This window comes from Aythya ferina, assembly GCF_964211825.1.
Source record: "Aythya ferina genome assembly, chromosome: 19".
Classification (NCBI taxonomy): domain Eukaryota; kingdom Metazoa; phylum Chordata; class Aves; order Anseriformes; family Anatidae; genus Aythya; species Aythya ferina.
The window spans coordinates 3,824,868-3,846,594 of record NC_140309.1 but is presented as its reverse complement, the minus strand read 5'-3'; the positions used below and the strand labels follow the sequence as shown (position 1 = coordinate 3,846,594).

At 48.8% G+C, this 21,727-nt stretch overlaps 1 long non-coding RNA gene across 1 annotated transcript in view; it reads left to right on the top strand.

Moving 5' to 3' along the window:
* The first annotated feature begins 437 nt into the window (after positions 1-437).
* Positions 438-21,727, top strand: part of LOC311421285 — a 34,298-nt gene continuing 13,008 nt past the window's right edge. Inside the window, exon 1 of the long non-coding RNA XR_014684788.1 lies at positions 438-633. This is a non-coding gene — a long non-coding RNA (uncharacterized lncRNA). The remainder of the gene's footprint in view (positions 634-21,727) is intronic.

Genomic DNA, 21,727 nt, shown 5'->3' with positions numbered 1-21,727 from the left:
TGTTTACATAGAAGGAGACCCTGTGCTTTAGATAGGGATATATAACAGGGCTGATCCAGCCGTGGCTCTTCAGCTGATAAACTGCAGCACTTCAGGGGTCTCCAGCCCACATCTGTGCCTTCCACATTCGCCCTGAGGACTAGTGCCTGGGGCACGGATGTAACCCATGGGCAGAAACTTTGAGTAGTTGATGTTTGCTACCTACAGAATGGAAGTACATCCTTTTCCCTGTTGTCTCTCACTTCCAAGGTGCCTGGGTTTCCTTAATAGCCTCCTGCCTCCAGCTGTGCTGGGTTTGGAGGTGATTGCTCCCAGCTGCTCACTGCCATCTCTGCTGCTGGCAGAAACCCACCCTCACCTGTTCTGGTTGCAAAGAGCTCAGAATAAATAGCCACATATTGGGTGTCTGGCTTGTTTTGACAAGAGTGACTTAGAGAGTGCCCTATGGGGCAGAGGGCTGGGATGCTGAGGAGGTTGGACCCATGAGCAGATGGGCTGGTGACCTCTGCAGCTGGGTGAGGGTGCAGGAGTGAGTCCTTGTACATCTCCCAGCTGCCTGGCAGTCAACAGGCAGGAGAGTGGTGCTGCTGAATCACGTGGGAGTCTGTCCCAGCATTTGTTCTGAGAGTCCAGGTAAGCTCTGATGTCCTTGGATCATTGAACCATCAGGGACAGGTCCTGTTGAGGAGTAGGATGCTTCCAGAGAAAAAGGTTTTCCTGTGTGGCAAGAGGTTTCTGTAAGCTTGAGTGTTCCTTCTAGCTTGCAGGATTTAATTTGTTCCTGCCTGTGAGGGATGGCTGCTGCAGGGAGCCAAACCCTGCTGAAGCATGGAGGCTCCATTCATCTGAAACAAGAAAGGAAGGGCTGTCCTGGGGTTACTTCTTGTAAGAAAACCATGTTTCAAGGAAAACACTGATGCTGAAAAGAAATCAAGTGTTTAGGCAGGCTCTGTAAGACAGCTCTGAGAGGAAGCCAGTGTGGTAGGTGTGCTCTGCAGGCCTCTGGTCAGTGCTGGTCAGGAGGAGCGATAGCCCAGGAGCTCAGCATGGGAGGGCTGAGGGACGAGCTGAGGCCTCACCCTATGCCATGAGCTTCTGGCCCCACACAGCACAAAATGGACACACAGCCCTCACAGTGCCCTTGCCTCCAAAGCACAGACTGCTGCCATTTGACCCATAGGGCCAGCTCTGTCAGACCTTATCGCTGTTTGTGTGCAGAGAGCAACCCGTCAGTTCCCAAAGAAATCATTATGTGGTTGTAACCTGGTGGTGCCTGCTGTCTGATGAGGACAGTCTGCCTTCTATCTCCTTGTGTGAGTTATTCCTGATAGAAGATGGGAAGGCTGCAGCCCTTCCAACACCTCAGTAGTTTGTTCTTGGTGGCCCCCAGCCAGGCCTCTGTCCCTCGGCGTCCCCTGGGCCGTGCTGCTGGGCTGTGGGGGCTGTCCCTGTGCAGCTGAGGCTTTGGAGAGGAGCTGCTCCCTCCTCGAGGCCATTTGTTTAACGAAAGTATGTGTGGTGCCTGAGAGCTCTCTGGCTCCATGTCCAGTGAGCCTGGGCCTCATCCTGTGTCCCTGTGTGTGCTCAATGGGTAGTGCTCTTCCTTCATAAACAACCATCCGTGCCTCTTCCCTCTGCCACCTCAGCCTCCCAGCTCCCCCAGCAAGGGGTTTCCGCTCAAGCCTCCCCTTTGTAAGGCCCTTCTGGGAAGCTAAACGTGCTGGCTGCTCAGGAAAGGCGTTATAATGGGCAGCTACCTATAGAGGAAGATGGATTGCCGAGTCAGAAATCAATCGAGAGGTTGTGATGGCATCATAAATCAGGGGATGCTGAGCGTTAAAAGAAACCCAACGTTTGATTTATAACTTGGCACAAGCCATTTATCGCCAGCCAAGATTTTCAGAAAGAGAAACATTTTTGTAAGCTTAATTTAACATTATTTTTTTCCACTATGCTAAGCGTTCCTGTAGGGTTTATTTTTCTCCCCCTGCAGATCCAGCACAATTCACAGATAAAAGCAGCCAAACGACATCGGAAGATTTTGTTTTGTTTTGAGATGCTTGACAGGTTTGCGCTCTCTTCCCCAATCCAGGGCCATTCTCGGAGCCTCGACTCCTTCCTGATGTCTTTTAATATCTCTGCGTCTCGCGGGGAGTCGGAGGCTCTGCTGGTAGATGGCTGGTTCAAATCCAACTCACGCTGCTGAAAAGTATTATCAGTTAATCACTGCTCCGTTGCTTCTGTGAAGCTCATTTTGGTCTCAACAGCAGGTAGAGGCTCCTCACCTAAACCTGCCTCTGCCCTCCCCATTAGCCGTGTGGTTGGGGGTGGTTGTGGGAGAGGCTGAGCAATTAGCAGCCCTGGAAAGCATGATAGGATTTTCCCTCTGAGAGGTGGCGATTCAGTGGAGTGGATAAGTTTGTGCTGCTGCTGCCCAATGCTGTGATTGGGAAAACGCAGTCCCCGAGGCCATCAATGGGCTTATCTGTACTTCCCTTCAGCATCCCCTCTGTCATGCTGCCGTGCAGTGTGTAAGCAGCTGTCCGTGACTTGTTGGAAAGGCACAAGGGAAGGGACAAGCACAGAGGATAGGGGATGTTGTGGGGTTTTCTGTTCATGTTGTGACATCGAGGTTCTGTGCCTGCAGGTGTGGGCAGTACAGCAGTGCCTGTCTAACCCTTAAGAAATGAAGTGGGAGGTAGGTGGGGTGGTGGACGAGGCTGTGCCCGGGTTCCCACACCAGCTGAGCAGGAGTTGAGAATGCTGCTTGGGCCTGAAAGCACTGCACAGGCTGCTGTGGGCTGGTGTCCGGGTTGCCGTCAGGCTGCAGTGACAGATGCCTTTCCCCAGCTGCCTGCTGGCATTTCTGGGAGGCCACAGAAAGCTGAGGACTCACCATGCAGGCCCTGTGGCAATGGGAATTGAGCAAAGTGTGTGGGTTGCTGCAAGGACCACTGGAAAGGGGTCCTGGAAAACTGCAGCAAACTCAGCAAGCCCATGCATAAGCCTGGTTGCTGGCCGTAGGCATTCCTGTTACAAGTTGTATAGCAGTGTTAATGCTACAGAAAGGTGTCTGCAGAACCCAGCCCTTGGCTGATGAGGAGAAATGCCCCGCTCTCGGCTTCCCAGGGGAGCTGAGCTGCGGAGGCCACGGCAAGGGGCTTGCATTCAGCGCTGGAGAAAGTTGCTGCTCTGGATCCCCCCTCTGAGGTGGAGTGTTTTCCCCGTCATCTTGAGTTTCTCTAACTCAGTCCAGACTTGCTGGGAAATCTGCAAACCTCAGGGAAGCTCTTTGGCAAAGCTGATGTGCATTTTGCCTGGTTTCGGATTTCAAGTGAGGAAAAAAAAGCCCAGCCCCATAATCTGCACAGTTCTTGTTTCAGCTAAGTTAAAATAATGACCAATTTGTACATGCCAGAACCACAGGATCACTCTATAGCACTTTTGTTAGCGCTGTTTGTCCTTTTGATGGGCATATAATTGTGCTTTTTAATTGGAAGTATTTGTCAGTGCAAATACCCAAGGCCATGGTGTGAGCAGGCTCCTGTCTCAGCCCAACGTACATCTCTGATAGATACACACTGGATCTGGGAATGAGGAAAGGATAAAAAGTAAGGCTCACCAAGTCCCCTTGGGGGCCCTGGTGAAAAAAATAAAATAAAAATAACACTTTCACGGTGAATATGATTCCCAATAGGTCTCCAGAGTGCTCTGTAAGAGCTGTCATGCTGGTAAAGGCAGATCTAGCTCTGGTGATGTGCAGAGTGAATGGCCCGTGGCAGGAGGCACCTGAAGCAAAATCAGGACAACCAAAGCATCCGATGTGGGCTCGTGTGGGGTCAGTGATGTACCACTTGCAGCTCTGCCAAGAAGTCCTGTGGCAAATTCCTCGCTGCTGGGTGTGCAGGGCAAGGTACTGTCGAGGGCCAGAGGGCTCCTGTGTTCCTCCAGAAGCCTTCCCGAGGACAAGGTGGTGTCTCTGCTGCACAGCAGCTCTGGGCCTTGCTGGATGAGGGCTGGTGTGGTGAGGGCAGCACCGTCCCGAGGCGGAGATGCCACCTGCTGTCTTTCTCCCCCTTGTGAAATGATGGATGCTCAGGTCAGTGCTAAAGACCTCCAGCAGCAGCCTGGCTTACGGGGATGCTGTTTGGCAGCATCGGACACGGTGGGCTCTGACTTCATTTTCAAGACCCCTTCTGCCTCTCAGCACAATAGAAAGGCAAGCCTGCAGTACAGCAAGGATCCTAAATGGGTCAGACCAGCAGGCAGGCTCCAAAACAAACATCATTAACGCCAAACCACTGAACCATACAGCGCGAGCTGACAGTGCCTCTCCTGCCTGCTGACTCTGGCCACGCAGATGCCCTCAGCTTAAAGACACAGCTGGGGCCTGTGGGAGGGGAGGCTGAGATGCCAAAGCACCGGGCAGGGGTGGGAAATGAGGTGGGACATCTCCATCGGGATGCTCAGCGGGAGAAGTGCTGCTCTGCCTGTTGAGCTTCCTTCCACTCTGAATCCTGCAGAAGTAAATCTAACCTAAATCTAAATCTAATCTTCCTGCCACTCTGAATCCTGCAGAAGTAAATCTAACCTAAAGCAGGGTCTTTCTCTTCAGTTAGGCCAAAAAGGAGGATGTGGTGGCACCGCACCAGCTGTGTTGTTTCCTCTGTGTGCATCTGCACAGGGCAGGACCGGGCTGTGCCCCCTGCTCCCTGCTATGGGGCTTGTGCCCTGCTCGCTGTGGCCATGGGACAGGGAGTGCGGCCCCAGCGAGGAGAACCAAACCCCACGGTACTCAAATACTCTCCACTTACAAACGGTGCCTATGGTCCATTTAGCGTCGTATACACAAAGTAATATCGTTCATAGGCAAAATCCCGGGAGCCTCCCGGAATACAGAGAGGATCGGTGTTGCCTGGTTACCGGCGGTACGCTGGCACACTGAGATAAATCAAATCAATATGGCTCCAAATATTAAACCCTTTAAAATAAAATCAAAGCTGTGTCCATAATCCCCAGCGTTTCCTCTTTACCTCCTGACAAGGATGCTGTTGTGCTGGAGCTATGCAGGAAACAAGGAAGGACCCAGTCGCCATGTAGGTTATTGTGGCTTCTCTTTTTCTTCCTCTTCCCCCCACCTCGATGAAGAGCAGGGGGTGGGTGCCATCCCACTGGAGAGACTGGGGTGGAGGGAGGGGTTGTGCAGCCAGAGCTTTGTAATGGAGCTGGATGTAAGCAACTCTTTGCATGGCCACGGCTGCATGTCTGTGGTTGCTCACCGCTTACTGTGCAGCCCTTCCCAGCGCCTTCCCTGCCCCTGCGAGCAAGTGCTCAGCCTTGGGATGATGCAGGAGCAGCTGCAGCTCTTGTTTTCTGGGGCTTGTGGGGTGCTCTGGGCTAGACCTGTAAGCCCAGACCACAGGGCTATGGTGTGTGCTGTCTGCCAGTGCTAACTCTGCTGGGAAAATGTGGGGGAAACCCTACAAAACTTAGCAGAGCAGCTCTGGTCCCCCAGAGCCTCTCTAGGAAACTCCTTGGCACTAGAGGGGCTCTGTTCACCCCAGGATTGACGTGCAGGTGGGATGGCTTTGTGCTTGGAGAGGAGATTATGCAAGTCAATAACTTGAAGTATTTAAGTTCTGCTCTTAATTAAGCAGGAAAGTGAGGAAATCATGTCCCGAGGATTGAAAGAGAACCAGGAAAGCATAGGAAAGAAAGCCCTGTCTGAGTCATTTACTGGAGTGAATAAAATCAGTGGGAAATGGTGATTGACCTAACTTGCTTATAGAAATTAATTTGCTGGTCCTGGTGTTTCTCGTGGACACAGAGTGGCTGGGGAGGGCCTTGCTCTGGACTTGAATGCCAGCGATGTCTCGTGCCCACATGAGTGAGGAGGGCTCAGGGCCATACTCGGGTCTCCAGGCTCAGTGATACACAGGCAGAGCAAGCTGGAGACCTTGGTGCACAGGCACGGCACTGAGATAAGTCACTCACTGGCATCTGAGAGCGGGTTAAGCTGTCTATATAGACACAGGCACTTGGAATTTGTATGACAGTAATACCTAGAGAAATCTGCCAGGATTAGATCACTTATATTAGATTTGGTAGATACGCACGTACAGACTCCTCTCCCAAAAGATTGTAATGCAAGCAGACAAGTCAAAATAATGGTGAGGAAAGAGGCTGTAACCTTACTCCAGCTTGTGTAAGGCGAAGTAAAACACAGTGAGGTTTAGTCACTGTCACACCAGGACAAAAAAGCATGGTTGAGCTGGGATCCAAACCCAGATTTTCTAAATCCCAGCCTGAGAGTGTGCTCTGTCAGGACTGTTTGTAGGGATGTGCAAGCAGCAGGCTGGGCTGGCAACTTGCTGGCACCAGTTCTGGGGTCCCAGAGGCTGTGGGGCTGAGATAGCTCAGGACAGAGCCCGAACCCTTGCAGGTAGCACAGTGTGTGGGCACCTGAACTCATCACCTCACAAGCTGTGGCACAAGCAGATTTCCAGAAGAAGCTCATGCTTTCATCACTCTCTTCCTCCCAAGGCTTTTGGAGATTACGGATAATCAGGAGACTCTTAGCAGGAGGGGAATAGAGGAGAATGAGATTTCCTGCCCCCACTCCTGAGCTGCAGCACCTCCTGCACTCTGCTTGCAGCAAACAGCCCAGTGGTGCCTCCAGACACGCAGGTCTTGGTCTCAAAGGGATGCTGGGCTGGTTTCCTACTGTCCTGGAGGGGTTTTATAATAGAACCAGTAAAAGGAAGGGGATGGGGCACTGGGACACCCCAGGTCAGTGGGGTGCTCCCGTTCTGCCTGATATCCCTGCCCTTTGTCTTCTCTCAGTGGAGCAGGATATTTGGAATTGCCAAATTCTTGTGGTTTTAACCACTCGATGGCTGTTTGAAAAGCACATGCTTTTTTCTTTTTTTCTTTTCTTTTTTTTTTTTTTTTTTTCCCAAGAGGTTCTCAAGAACAATCTCCCCTTTGTTTCCCTTGTTACTCAAAAATATGTTGGGGAAAAAAAATTGGTAGTCTATGGCCATAATCCAAACCAGCTGACTTTTGGGGATAAACTTTGCCCTTCTACCTTTCCCCTGTGTCGTACAAAGCAGCACACACCTTTTAGAAAAAAATAATAATAATAAAAAAAGGATAATTACACCCCATAGCTCCTGCTGCACTAAAGGGAAGGAGAAACAGTGAGTGCAGGCATGCACAGGCAGACTCGTTAGGATCCCTGTTCCTAGAGAACAGTGTCATGTAAGTTCTTGTAGATTTGGTTATCATTTAAAGCTCAAGAGGCCTCTTCCCACCCTTGTAGCTTCTTCATGCAAAGTATCTCTGGCTTGGAGAGGACCAGCGTTGTCAGAGGAATTCAAATGTTGGCTGTCCGAGCTGAGGTGAGAAAACACATTTGCACCCAGAGCAGCCAGCTGAAATTAGCAGGCAGCGGCGTGGGACGCGAGCAGAGAAATGATTACAGACTGATAAAGACAGATGTAAGACATAAACAGCTGAAATATGGCTTAAATATTTATAAGAACCCAGGGCTCTCTTACAAATGTTATGTTTGGGAAGGAGATTGGGTGATTTATAACCACTGTTTGCGCTGCTCTCTCTGCCTCTGGCTGTGTGCTCTGCGGTCTCTGCTAGCTTGGTTGTCCCCCGAGCGCGGTGGGACACAAACCTCAGGGTCCCATAAACATCACCCATCAGTGCAGCCGTGCCTGGCCGTGTCCACTGTAGGGGTGAGCCTCTCCCAGCTCAGCACAGGAGAATGCACAGGAGATCCTGTCCAGCATCACAGGACCGACCCCACGGAGGGGGCTGTGGAGGGTTTGTGCTGTGTTTCACTGTTGTATTCACCGGCAGCACTCCCAGTTTTGCACTGCTCTGGCAGCAGTTCATAGTATGGAAAACTGCCGGGGATGTTGGGCGGAGATCACAAGGGTGTCTCCTCACCCAAACGTCTCTCCTCTTGTGTCCTCCAGCTAAAGCCCAGGATGGTCGTGGCACAAGGGTACTACAAACCTTCTCCCATCCCAGCTGGTGGTGTTTTAGGAGGGTCTCCATCCCTGTTTGGTGTGAGTGGGGCAGGGTCAGAGCATGCAGGTGCGGAGGGCTGAGGTGGTGGAGCTGGTGACACCCAGGGCCCAGCAGTGCATTGGGAATGGGCAAATTTGGCAGGACAAAAAAAGGGTGCAGGGCTGGTGGGAGAAACATAGGGGATGAAAAAGCTGAGGGGGCAGGACTGGGCTCTTGAAGCTGGGCAGGAGGAGCAGAGGGACAAATGCCAGGGAGGAGATGGGGCTGGCAGGGACGGGGGTTTGCTGGGTCCTGCAGCCCCAGGCCGGTGAAGCCTCGCTGCCAGGACCTGTGGGTTCCCAGACGTACCCGAGCGGTTGTGGGGTCCCCATGGCCCCGGCTGGCCGAGGGCTCTGTCCCCACGGCACACACTGGGGTGCGACCTCCAGAGACAAAAGCTGCTGCTTGCTAACCAGGAGAGCGAGCTGCTGCTATTAATTATTAATGAAACCTCGCACACAGCATTAAAGACACGGGCAATTCTTTTTGGCAAGTGTAATGAAAAAATTAATTGAATAATCATTCCGTGTAAATAGATTTAGATAAGCTTCTCTCTTTTTTTTTTTTTTTTTCTTTTTTTTCCCCCTTCTTTCTCTTCCCCCCTCCCCATACCTTCCACTTTCCAGCAGAGACAACTCTGTGATTTATTGCTGGGAGCCTTGTTGTAATTCAGAGCATCCTGCGGTGAGCAGTGGCAGTGCTGGCTGGGGCTGGAGGTTTCCTGGTTTCAGATGGCCTCGTTTAGGGGACGCAAAGTGGGGTGGGGTGGAGGGAGGCTGTTAAATTTAGTGCTAAAAGAAAAAAGAAACTTTCTTAAAAGAAACTGAAGTGCCTGGTTTGTAGGGTGCTGGTTTATTAATGGCTTGGAGGGCCTGATGCAGAGCCCATGAGTCTGCCCAGTCTTTGGGGGGCGTTAGGTGTCTCTGTGGTGTGGGTGCCTGTGGGAGACCCAGGCCAGCCCCTGCTACATTGGTGCTCCTGTGCTGTGGATGGATCCAGTGCTTGCCAGGTGTGCTCCTTGCAATTCCTGTTGTCAGATGTTGCTCAGGTGCCTACTGCCTTCATGCTGGTGAGGTGGGGGGAAGTGTGCCAAGCCTTCCACATTTTTTTTGCTCCCATCCCTTTAGGGAGTTTTATTTATTTATTTTTTTTTCCAAGGAATGAACTTGTGTTTGACCTTTGGAGCTCTGGCTGAGAGGGCAAGAGTTAAACAATGAATTCCTCCCAAAGCCAGAGGCCTGGGGCTGTGCCCTGTCCCAATGAGCCTGGCCGAGGCCATCCCCCAGCCCTGCGTGGTGGGCCCTGGGGGCTCGGCTTCCCCAGCACGGCTGTGATGTGCTGACACATCCCTGGGGGCAGCCTGGTGGCAGCCACGGGGCTGTGCTGGGATTTGCAGGAAAAATTAATTCCTCACCCCTCTGCCTTTCGTAAAGTCAGCATTGACCCTCCTGGTGTGCTGAAGGTCCCCCTGTTCTGGGCTGTGTTCCCACCTCCTGCCCCATCTAGGTGGGTGCCAGCAGAGCAGCCTGCTGCTTGCTCTCCTGTCATTCAGTGAAAAATCCGTTCCATTAATTTTAATCTGGGAGTATCTTCGTGGTCAGTGGCACAGCACTCAGCTCTCCCTAGCTATCCCATTATTATGATAACACCAAAACCCACCATCCCCCTTTCCCCACCCTCTCTAAGGCCCCGACTTCGGACTCCCAGTGGTGCTGCAGCAGAACCAGGAGGAAGGGATTCAGCACCAGCCTGTGCCGAGCCTGTTCAGCACTTCCTGCATTTTGAGCCTTAACTTCACCAAATTCCTCCAGCTGTGCTCTGCCCTGTACCTAAGATGATGGAGAACAATTTTAGCTCTAACTCTGCATGCTTTTTGGGAGTAGTATCGTGCTTTTTTGGACTTGTATCGTGATATGTATTCTCTGTTCTCTGGATTCATGCTGCAGTTCAGCCCAGTGTCTCTCCTGGCAGTGGGTTTTCAGCTTTCTTGTCATTCCCTGCAGTTACAATTAACTTCAAACGGTGTCTTATCATTAAATCAACCTACATTGAAGCAGGCAATTGCCAAAGAGTCTGCTCTTCCTCTTATTCTGCACTTACCCAGCTGCTGCGTTGTCCCTTCTGCAGGGAAATAAAAGAAAAAGAGGAGAAATAAAAATTATCTGTAGAAATGAAGTGAGTGCCACGTTGCTGCTTGCCCGTGTCCCAGCACCAGTAGTTTGTAGCAGGGTTTCTATGGCTTTAAATGGTACACCAAATACATTTTTTGCAGGTACTGAGTGGTGTGGCTGTCCCTGCGATGCCAGGAGAGCAGTGGGTCGCTGCCCAGGGGCTGAGCTGAACGCTGTAGGGTTTTTTGTTCAAGTGCCAAATATCATATTGTTAACAATGAGCCAAACCAAAATAATTATGATTGCATCTTGTTTGTGCTAAAGCACCCCTGCCCACCCCAGAGCTGTAAAGAAGTAGCTGGGAGCGTGGCCCTATCACAATCTGGAAGTAATGAGCAGTTGCTGCTTCTCTTGTAATCTTTCAGAGGTTTATAACCTGGGTCTTCTAATTTGCAACAGGCTGAAGCACAATGTGTAATTCCCCATTCCTGTGTAAGGCAATCTAAAATCAGCAAAAAATTGGTTGCTGGAGGGTTTGGTTCCTCCCCCCCTTTAAATATAGCTGGTGCTCAGCCTTTAGCTAGGCAGTTCCCGGTGCAGTACAGCATTACCTGCTGGAATTTGGCTCAAGTGCCTGTGGAAAGGGAAAAAAGTCCTTGGCCCATGAGAAAAAGGCTTTGCCTGCTGGGGTGAGTGCTCAGCCTGCCCTGCCAGCAGAGCCCTGGGGTTTTGTTCTGATTATACATCTCCAGCAACTCTGGACAAAACACGCAAAAATGCACCAGTAGGGGGTCAAAAGTAGGATGAGAGTCTACCTGTAACAGATGCTGTGTTTTTTCCTACAGAAGTTTTATTGCCCTCTCTTATGAAGCAGGTCTTTCAGGGTGTTTTAGGCTTGGTTCCATGTGGATGCCCTCTGCTAAAATGTTCATTACAAAATTTCAAGGTTGTATTTGAACTTCTAATTAATACATATATATATGAACAATATAATGTTGTTCTCTTTTCCTCCTTCCTCCCCTCAATGCAAGAGCTGCTTCAGCCTCATATCTGTCCTCTGTATTGACTGGAAGCACTTTAGGACAGCTCTTATTTGTTTTATATGGAGCTTGCTTGTATCCAGCATTGCCTGACCCAAGTCAAGACGAGTCTTGTGTGTGCCTGTGAAGGAATGGAAAGGAGTGATATGTGGGGAAAGGGAAAGCTTTAGAGGCTGGCTGCTGGGCAAAATCTCTTTCAAGGTGGGAATGCCCCTCTCCATGTGAGCTCCCTTCCTGCCTACCTCCTCTTTCTGCTCCTTACAGACAAAACCAAACACACAGGTGACCTTGCCAAAGGCACTCAGTTTGAGAAGAGGCTATCACTGCCTGACAAAGGGGGGGGGGCTGGGGGCTGGTCTGACTTCCAGGCTCCTAATGGTGAGTCTGATGAAATGAGCTTGTCATTCTGCTTAAATGACATTTTTTCCTCTCTTCATCATTTCTGAGGGTATGTGGGAGGGGAGGAGTTATCTCAACTTCTTAAGAAGCTGGGCTGGGTGAATTTTGTTTTCACGCAGTTACTACCAATCCTTAAGCTCTGGATCTGTAGAGCACATCATGCCTCTAAATGTGTGTTGTTAAATAGCTTACTTGAGCCTCTGTGCTTCTATTTTCTCTGTCGTAAAATAGGAATATTAGCCCATCTCACAGGGTTGTACTGGGCATGATTGATTGAAATCTCCACACGAAAAGAGCTAGACATGCACAAAGTGTTATTGCAGAGGCAGTCAGAACCAGCTCCTTACCTGGCCAAGGGCTATTTTGCTTTGCTGGAGTTGGTGGATTTGTCACTTAGGCAGTTTAAATAAAAAAATAAGAGGAAGCTGTCTGGGGTGAGCATGAGAAACCACTCGGCATGAGCAGGGGAAAGGCACTGCCTCCCCTCCTCGGTCCTCCCACAGCACTGAAACCTGCACTGTGCTCCTGTGAGCCTGCAAGGTGAGGCAGAGGCTGCTGCATTTGCAGTGTCACATCATTTTTCCACGGTAGTTTATTTATCAGACATGTGCCTCCAATATAATTAATGTCATCCTTTGCCAGAGCTTCTGCAGAGGAAGAGGTTCAGTTGTGTGCTGGTGGCATGAGCTTAGGGAGGAGTGCGTTGAAAATCCAAGCACACAGGAGTGAGTAGTGAGACAGGGGGGTCATTCTTCACCTCCGTGGTGGTGTCTGCAGGAGATGCTGGGCTCCACAGCCAGTGTTGTCACCCATGCTGTCATCTATTCATGGGAGTCTCCAAAAAATAAAAGTTGAGGATGGGAGATGAAGTGCAGATACCACTGCGATGACACAGCTGGAAAAGTCCAACTCAGGGTGCAGATGGGTAACCGTCCTTGGTGCTGCTGTAGCTCCAGCTGTTCCTAGCATCCACCTAGCTCTGCAGCCATCTGTAACATTGGGTAAAAGAAACCAGGATGGACTTGAGTTCAGGGATATGAAATACAGATGCTAGAGGCATGGAAAACTTGTACTGCTGTTGACCTTGGCCAAGCAAGTGTTGTGTTACGGAGAGCTGTCAGGAGGTGCTGCAGTGCTCACAGCTCCCCAGGTGTCCTTGGAGCTGGCAAAGATCTGGGGGGGGGGGGGGGAACTTTGGTGTGCTTTGTGTCATGAAGTGGAACTTGAGAACCAAAAGTGGCTGGAGTGGCTCTGGCAGTGGATTCAGGTCCAAAGATCCCAGTGAAGTTTGTATCTCCTCTACAGACAAAGACACAGATGAAAGAGAAGCAAAAATGTCAAAGCTATGATTGCATGATGCATCTCTGTCTCCTCTGTGATTTTTTGTTTTTGTTTTAGTAGTTTCTCACTGCTCTATACTAAATTTTCCTCATCCATCTCTGCAGGGTCAGCCAAGGAGACTGGTAACTTTTTTTCTGTTTTCCTTTTTTTTTTTTTTTTTTTTTTTTTTTTTTCCATTTTGTCCCAGGGCTTCCTCAGGTCTGTAGTTTCCCTCAGGGAAGCAGGATGGCTGCTATCTTCTCCCACAGCGCAGCATGCAGGGGCTCACACGGTGCCTGTGCAGAGCTCTGGGGTGTAGCAGGAGGGAGAGGTGCAGGCCCATGGCTGAGAGGGGTCTGCTCAAGGAGGGAGCTGATGTTTTGTTCCATTGACTCCCTGACACTGATGGAAGAGGTTTTGCTCCAAATTATTCCAAACTTCAGATCAATGGGGTAAGATCAATGAGTTCAGGATAATCTGTCCTGAAATCCCTACAGGTTTGTTCACCTTACAGCAAGACGAGGACATTTCAGCAGCTGGAGGTGCAATTGTATGGGAAGCACTGTGGGGTTGGGATGGATGTAGTAGGATGCCCCTGGACCCAGCCAGGACGGTCAGACCAAAGCTCCATCATGGATGGGGCAGGTTTGTGTGGCGCAGGTCCTTGGGTGCCCAAGAGCACATCTACAGTGCAATGTCCTTCATGCAGGTGTTCCTGTGGCTGTGGGAGAAGGACCAATCCAGCTTATTATGGGGGATGATAGCTGTTAATGTAGGTTGCCATGGTGAGTAATTAAAATCTTCCCACACGCCCGTTCCTGCACCACGGCAGGTGCCCTGCACAGCAGATGTTATGCACACCATATGCACAGGAGCAGCTTTTGTGCAGAGGAGAAACCCGTGGTGTGGTTTCACCTCTAGCTCTCTTGGTCAATGAAAATGATCCCTGGCCTCAGCTCAAATATTATTTTAATGCTATTTTGCAAAATATGGAGAAGCTGCAGGGTATAGGCTCTAATCTGTGGATACTTACTGTCTTTGTGAACGCCATGTACTATTCACAACTGTTGAAAAATGCATCAGATAATTGCATTAAAGAGAGAAACCTCTGAGAAAGAGGCAATATCTGTGATATGTGGGATATCTGGTACCTGTTACCTGCAGGGGGTGCTTAACAACCAGCAGGTCCCACGGCCTTGTGTCTGGGTGCCCAAGCCTGCAGGTCTCTCCCATTGAAGTGGAGCACAAATGCGATGAATTTCTCCTTACTCTGCTTCAGGACGCCTGTGGGAAGGAGCGTGACTCAGGGCAACGTGGTCAGAGCTCTGCATGCAGCAGAGACCTGCCCTTGGGTTCACCACCTGGGAGCACTCCATCAGGCACAGTTTGTGACACTGGTGTCCTGGTGAAGGTCTGAAAGATGATCTGTCCATTGCCAAATGGAAAATACAAGGTCCATCATGTCCTAGGTCTGACTCTACCATGACTTGCGTGCTGCTCCTTGCTGGGCTTCTCCTTTTCAAGCTTGGAAAAAACTGCCTGACTGCTAGTACCCCGACTATGCTTTTTGTCTCTATGCTTTTTGTCCTGCAGTTTTCTTTACAGTGCCTCTATTTTAATCTTCCATAATGGTTAGGAGGAAGCACTGACAACTGCTCCTGCATTTCTCAGGGGAAATACTTGACCTGAAGCTCACGCAGCTGCCCCTGCTTCCCTGTGCCTCTCCAAAGAGTGGGGCCGTGAGCTGAGCTTTGGTCGGGCACCAGGCGATCTGGCACTCGAGGTGGGTGACTCTGGCAGCAGCCAGAGCTCATGAGATGTCAGCGAGGAGGGGGCTGGTGGGACAGACAGGAGCAGACCCTCTGTCTGCTCCCCTCCATCACCCCTGGTGCTGGGCGGCAGGCCGGGCAGGTCGGTGCAAGGTATCGATTGCCAAAGGAACAAAAGCAAAGCACGAGTAAAGTGCAATAATCATGTGAGAGGAGAGAAACTACAGAAGTACACCACAGGTTCACTTAACTCCTACTTGGTCGATAAGCTGCTTATTGAAACGCATTATTCTTCTGTTCCTGATTCCCAGAAGTGTCTGAGCTGCCTGGAAGACCATAACAAAACAGGCTGCCTCCTATGTCTGCCATTGATTTTAATGGGGAAAGACAGAGCACTGTGTAATAAAGTGTAAAAAGATGATTCCCCCAAAATGAATAGCACAATAGGATAACAAAGATGGTGATTACCGTGGAGCTGTTCCGTACTCTTGTCTTTGCGCAATGAGCGTCTGTCTGGCTTCCTGACTTCCCCGTCCTTCTTCGTGGCTGCGCTGGGTGATTGCTAATTTAGGGCCGCGAGCGGGGCAGCCACACTGCAGGTCAGTCCCATCCCTATATAGAGAGAAATGAGATCGCTGTATTTCTGTTTCACTGCTCCGATACTCTGCTGCTTAGGCTACTTGCAATTTAAGAGCACGTATTTCCTTTTTAGCTTTATTATTTAAAGTAAGAGCTCCTGTTAAAACTGTGAAATACAGATTTCTTCTGGACTTGCTGGCTAAGCAAAGTGTAGTGGTTTGGGTAACCTCCCCCACTTTCTTTTCCTGATTAAATGACAACAAGTAGTTACAGGTTTACTGGAAATGTCTTATTCAATGAAATAAAGTGTTTGAGGAATAGAGGGGAACAGCTATAGCTCAAAGTTAAATTTCGGTAAATGTAAAAGATGATCAAGTAGAAACATTGTGCCTAGAGTCATTTGAACTGAACAACAGTATTTATTGTAATGCCCATGTTGATATTGGCACATTTTAGATTTCTGTATTGCACAACTTGATTTTTTTTTTTTTTTTGGCAAATCCATCCTTTACCCAAAAAGAATTTGTATGACCTTAGCTATAATACGGCAAATACTCAAATCTATTTTAAAAAGGTTACTTTATAAAGTAAGATCTCAAGTGTACATGTAGCCCAGATGGATTCTGTTTGCAATGATAGTTGGGGGTCTCTTTTTGATGCATTGTTTCAAAATGAACTCGAAAAAAAAAGAAAATGCTTCATTCAGTCTAAAAGAATGCAGCAGCAGAAAAAAATGCTTATTGTTTTCCCTCGGTGGTTCCCCTAGCCCAGCTACAGATGCTGATATTTGCCATAGGGCTGTCAGTCTGGCCATAAACCAGGGCAAATACTGTGGGGTGCTGCACCGTGCCAGCTTGTCTTGCTTGCTTGCTCCTGTGTCACGTAGGAGCAGCCGTGGTGCTGATAACCACCGTAGACCTGTTGGTCATGCTGCTGGGTGATGCTCTGTGCTGTGCTGTTGTACAAGTTGGGATTTTGTACTGTGGCACTGCCAGAAGCACTGCAAGCCCTGGGCATGCTCCCCTTATCGATAGTGAACCTGCCCAGGCTTGTTAGTGCTGTATTGATCACACCCCAGGGCGCAGGAGCCATTCTTCCTGCCAGAAGGCAGCAGGGACCATCACAACAGTGAGTTGTATTTTTTTTTTAATAAGTTATTTAGGCAGGAGTTTTTGCTGGTAACCCCATCACTAAAACCTTCCTGGGCATTTGCTCAGTTCCCTGCTTCACCAGCCATCTGAAATAAGGTGTGCCCTGTCCATGCGGGCCAGGCCAGCTGGGACTTGAATCTCTTCCCAAGGACGCATCTTAAAAACCATTTCACAACACTGGCCCTTTGCCAGCACTGATGGATGCGGTGTCCCAGCTTACTGGAAATTCAGTGAGTCAAGGCGCAGGGACTGAGCAGAGAAATGCAGAGCTGACAGCGTTTCAAACCCTCAGCGTCCTGAACCATCAGCATCCAGACTTAGAGCTGGTTTAGATTAGATCAGGCGACTCATTGGGGGTTGGATCTCAACTCCCGTTTTCACAATGTTTGGATGAGTTTCTGAGGAGTGAGGACTGGGGGCACACTCCTGGCCCTGTCCTCACGTCTTCAGATGTTTCCAAAAGCAGTGGGAGTGCTGGAGGCATCTGATGCTCTTCAGCCTCTGGCTCCCAGGGGTGGGCACTGATGTCTCTGTAGAGCTTTGGGCCGTGTTACCTATTTATGAACTGTTTGGGGCAGTTTAAGGCCGTGTGGAGGTATAGGACTAGCCTAAGGTTCAGCCACAGCTGCGAAGCTGCCCTAGAGACACGTGCCTGAGCTCCATGTGGCAAGTCACTTCTGATTTATTAGAAACCCTCCAGGCTTCCTTGGAGTTTCCTTTTCCACTAACTTACCATCAAAGCCACCACTTGGATCATATTTTTCACCCTAAAACCTCATCATCTCACAGGCAGAGCTGGCCTGCCCATGGCAAAGCACGAGGTGACCACTGGAAAAAGCCAAGGCACGTGTGAGCGGGGGCAGACAGAGAGGCCAAGGAAAAACCACAGTGAATGGAAGTTTTGTCCCCTCGCTGCCTCTCTCTGGGGTTGTGTCCCACCACCCCCACCTCCCAGGAGGCTGGTGTCACCCACAATAGCTTAGTTTTGAAAAGAAGGTGGATAGGTAAAGGAGAGAAGGTATAATTATGGGTGGAATCTGGGATTTTTTATCAGATTGTGACACTGTCGAAGGCTTTCTGCGCAAAGTATACTGTTGAAAAGGCAGTGATTGTGCCTTTCCCACCACCATTATCAAAGCTCCAGTCAGTCAAAGCCTCCCTGTTATTAAATGCTGCTCTGCAAGTCTGCATTGTGAAGCTGAAGGATATAATCACAGGTGCCAGACATGGGGAGAGAGCTGATCCAAAGGTGTGAAAAAAAAGAAAACACAAAGATGAGCTGAATAAAAACACATAAATGAGGTGTAAAAAATCAGATTACAGGGGGCAGAGAAGGTGGGAGTAAAATGAAGCAGAAAAAAAATCCATTACTTAGGTTTCTTCCCCCCCCACACACCCCTTTGTTAAAATAGAAGAAACAGGAAAAAAAAATTCAAGCCAGCTCTCCATCATATTTTCCAGTATTTGGTGGTACTGGAAGTACTTCAGGCACTTCGTCCCTGCTGCTGTCGGTGTCACAGAGCCATCAGCACGGCGGGTGCCTGGTGCAAGTGGCCGGACCTGTGGTGGCTTCGGCAAAGCACAGCACCAGCTGTATCCGTCTGCTGGGTCGGTGCAGGATTGGGCCAGTTGGGTTGCCCAGAGAGTGCAGGAATTGAGGTTTTGCATCCAAACGTTTGAAGTGAAAAATATTATCCCAGACTTAGGCTCTAGGTAGAACACTTCCAAATCTTTCTGCCAAAGTGAATTAGAAAGGGGATTATGTCTATCAGAGCTTCTGTTTCAAGGGGACTGGACTGCTGCACATTGCCTCCAATGATAAAAAGGCAGGCTGTGGTTGGGAAGCCAAAAAATAATTTATAAGCTAACTCAGCCTACTCTGGTACAACAGTGTCAAGCTGGAAGGGTTTGTTGCCACTGAGCTTTTTCTTTCAGCGCGTTTTCAGATTCAGCTGTTGTTGAAGTGGACACATTCCTCTAGAAAATTTCTATTTTGATGAACTTGCATTTAAAAAAAAAAAAAAAAAGTTTCAAGTAGCATTGGCTCTGTCTTTTGAAGACAGCTCATACACCAAGCAAGCCAATTTTCCTCATAGCCTTTAAAAGTGGGTATCTCCAGCTGATTACTCACAGCCTGTCCAGGATCCTTCCATGTTGGCTTTGTGCATTTCGCACAACCTCTGCCTTTTACCCACAGCACCCACAGGAACCCGACTGGAGTACAGCTGGGATCAGCTCTGTTGCACACAGTCTTGTGCGTGGCTTCCCCCCGTGCTTATTTCGGCTTAGGCTAAGCCTGTTTGTAGTCATTGTCAATTAGGACGAAAGTGGTATAAGCACATCACACAGCTGTTCTGCAGTAGGTTTGCAAAACCCTTTGATAATAACACTCTGAGGTCAACTGGTGCAACTCCAACCAGACAAAGCTCGCTAACTTTTTAGCTGGCTTATGGAAACATTTCCAGGTAGAAGATCTATTAATAGGCAAAACAATGGGTCACCTTTCCTGTGCATAAAACGCAGATAGCATTTAGTGGAGCTTGCACACCCAACCAGCCCTTGCTCACTGGGCAGGAACAGGGATGCAGTTATGCTTATAACACACAAAAAAAAAGCCACGGATTTTTTTCATTCTTCCCAAATCATCTTGGAAATTTGACTCTATTGGGATCAATAGGAATTTTCCCAATTATTGCAGTGGGGCAGGGATTTTGTCCTGACTCTTCTCAGAGCTGAACTGACCTCATAGAAATATGTATGATCTCACCGGAGGAATTTCAGAGTGATATTCACCAGACTTGTTTTAGTCATGGGGATAAGTCAAATGATCGTATCTCTTCCTTCTGCCCTTCTTATCCTCCAGTCCAACCCATCTGTCTGACTTCGCTCACCCATCCTGCCAGCCAGTGTGCTGTTCATGCATAAGCCTTGTTCCTGTCCAGGCTACCCTGCTGTTAGTTGTATCTTGCGAACATTTTCCTCTTTCTTTTAAACTCCAAATCTCAATGGTTCGGAGCAACACTTGTAACCCGAGCAGCACACACCTGGGGTGAGGTTAATTTTGAACATGGCAGGTCATCTCTCAAGCTGGCAAGACCTTCGTTCAGGTTCTACTATATTTCAATTGTTATGGATTTTCAGGGCCTCTTTTCTGAATGGTCACCTCTGAAATGAAATAATATGAGGTGCTATAGATCTGTTTGCTGGCAAGGTTATCACAAAGGCAGGCAGGACAGTTTGCCTCTGACAGCATGCACTATAAAGCCTCCAAGGTCTTCCCATAAAGTCTGTGAAATACTACCACTATAGCCATGCGTCAGTGATGGTTAGGGTCAAGTTTTCAACCTGACCTTTTAGACCAGCTGAAATATGCGGCTTTATTCGTGCGTGATCGCTCTGGTTCGGGTGAAAGCCCAAGCAGCAGTGAGCTGGTGCTCAGAGCAAGGAGAGCTGCCCAAGACAGTGCTTCAAGGACACTCTATGACTTGTTTGTCCAGGTACAAAATACTACTGAATTTCTGCGCCTGGCTGTGGAGAGGCAGCCAAGGGCTTGAAGTAGGAGAGGGCATAGGTGTTCTGGCCCAGAAATCGGGTGCTGGCAAAAGTGGGTGGTGGAGATGGCAGAGAGCAGCTCATCTTCTGGGCTCTGGAAGTGGTATGAAATTGGACAAAGATAATGGGAAAGAGTGGAGAACCTGCAAAGCACCGTGGGCTCCCCTTGCTGTGCTGCTCTCACCTACGGGGCACCCTGACAATAACACAGTACTCACAGACCATGGCTTTTTAAGTGCCACGTGGGATTATACCCAAGTTTGAAATGAAAGGACATAAACCATATGCTCAGTGCTGATGGAGTGAAATGATTGACTTTTGTCCAGTTCCAAAATATGCTTTTTTTGGGGGCATTTTCTTGATGTTGTTTGCAGATTCAGCAGGTTGGCTGATGAGATAAGAATTGTCCAGCGAGTGCTTGCTTGGGAAGATTTACCTGACCTTCTGGGAGATATAGCTGGGGGAAGTAGTAGTGTTGGCATTTGGTGGACATCTACAGCCACGTAGTTAAACTACATGACACAAAAATTACGACAGTTTTTGTTTCAGATGCAGACTTCTGCTATATAAAACTGAAATCTTATTCCACTACAAGCAATATAGAGTCCGTTTCATATCTTTTAGTCTTGTGGACTCCATAATATCAGAAATACACATGTAAGGAACTTTTATATCAGGATGTTCTTGCTCACATAAGAACAGAGAAGTAGCCAAGATTTATACATTTCCTCTTAGGTGTTTACAGCTGCAGATTTCAATGAGAAAGCTCTTCACCAGCTTTAAAGAGAGAAATGAAATAGTGTAGTGAGGGGCTGATTGCTGCTCCGTGGGGAACTCCTGCCCACATTATAGACTATCTGCCTCACACGATAATGACAGACAAGCCGATGACCTTTCTATGCTAATGATTTGGCTTCTCTATGAATTCATCCTATGTGATACAGGCAACTTGTCTTTACTCAGTGATGGATCATGCCATGGGATCCCAGAGCTTTCTGTGTTAGTTAATGTTCTGTCAACACAAGCCCCTGAGAGGTTGTCCCAGTTGTCCTGGATGACAATTAAGCTCTCTTGAATAAAAGAGCTGGAGCCTAGCGAGTTTCCAGAAGCTAACGCACTTCCTGAGATACAATTGGTCACATCCCAGCAGAAATCTTTCTTGTGTCTGCTGGCTTACCCGCTGCTCCTAGCATGCATCCCAGGCGCACTAGCAAAGTTAAAAATCTACAGTAAAATGAACTGGAAAATATTGATCCAATTTAAAGCAGCATTACAAATGCCCAAATCATTGCATCCTAGCATTAACTAATTTTCAAATATCTAATGGTTTTACCTGCTCTGCTGCACTTCATAATGACAAGTAAATGTGGTAGCACACCCGGCTTCTCCACTGCAGATGTTTTCCTTCCCCTGTATCAGATGCAGACCCTATATCTGCCCTATCTCAGGCATCACAGCTCTGCAATGAAGCCACAGTCTGTGAGATCACGATATCCAGGTCATTTCCAACAGGATTTGGGTGCCCAGCTTTGTACCTTTCCTACACAAGGACCAGTCTCAGTGCTGCTGTATGTCAGGGCAGCACTGCATGCTTCCCTTCAGGGAGGATGATTTAAAACAAGTTGATCCTCAGCCCAGATATTACCGATTACACTTGTGTTTGCATAGTAGTTGAAGATTAAAATCAGAATAAGGATGGTGGAAGATGTGATAAAGAATTT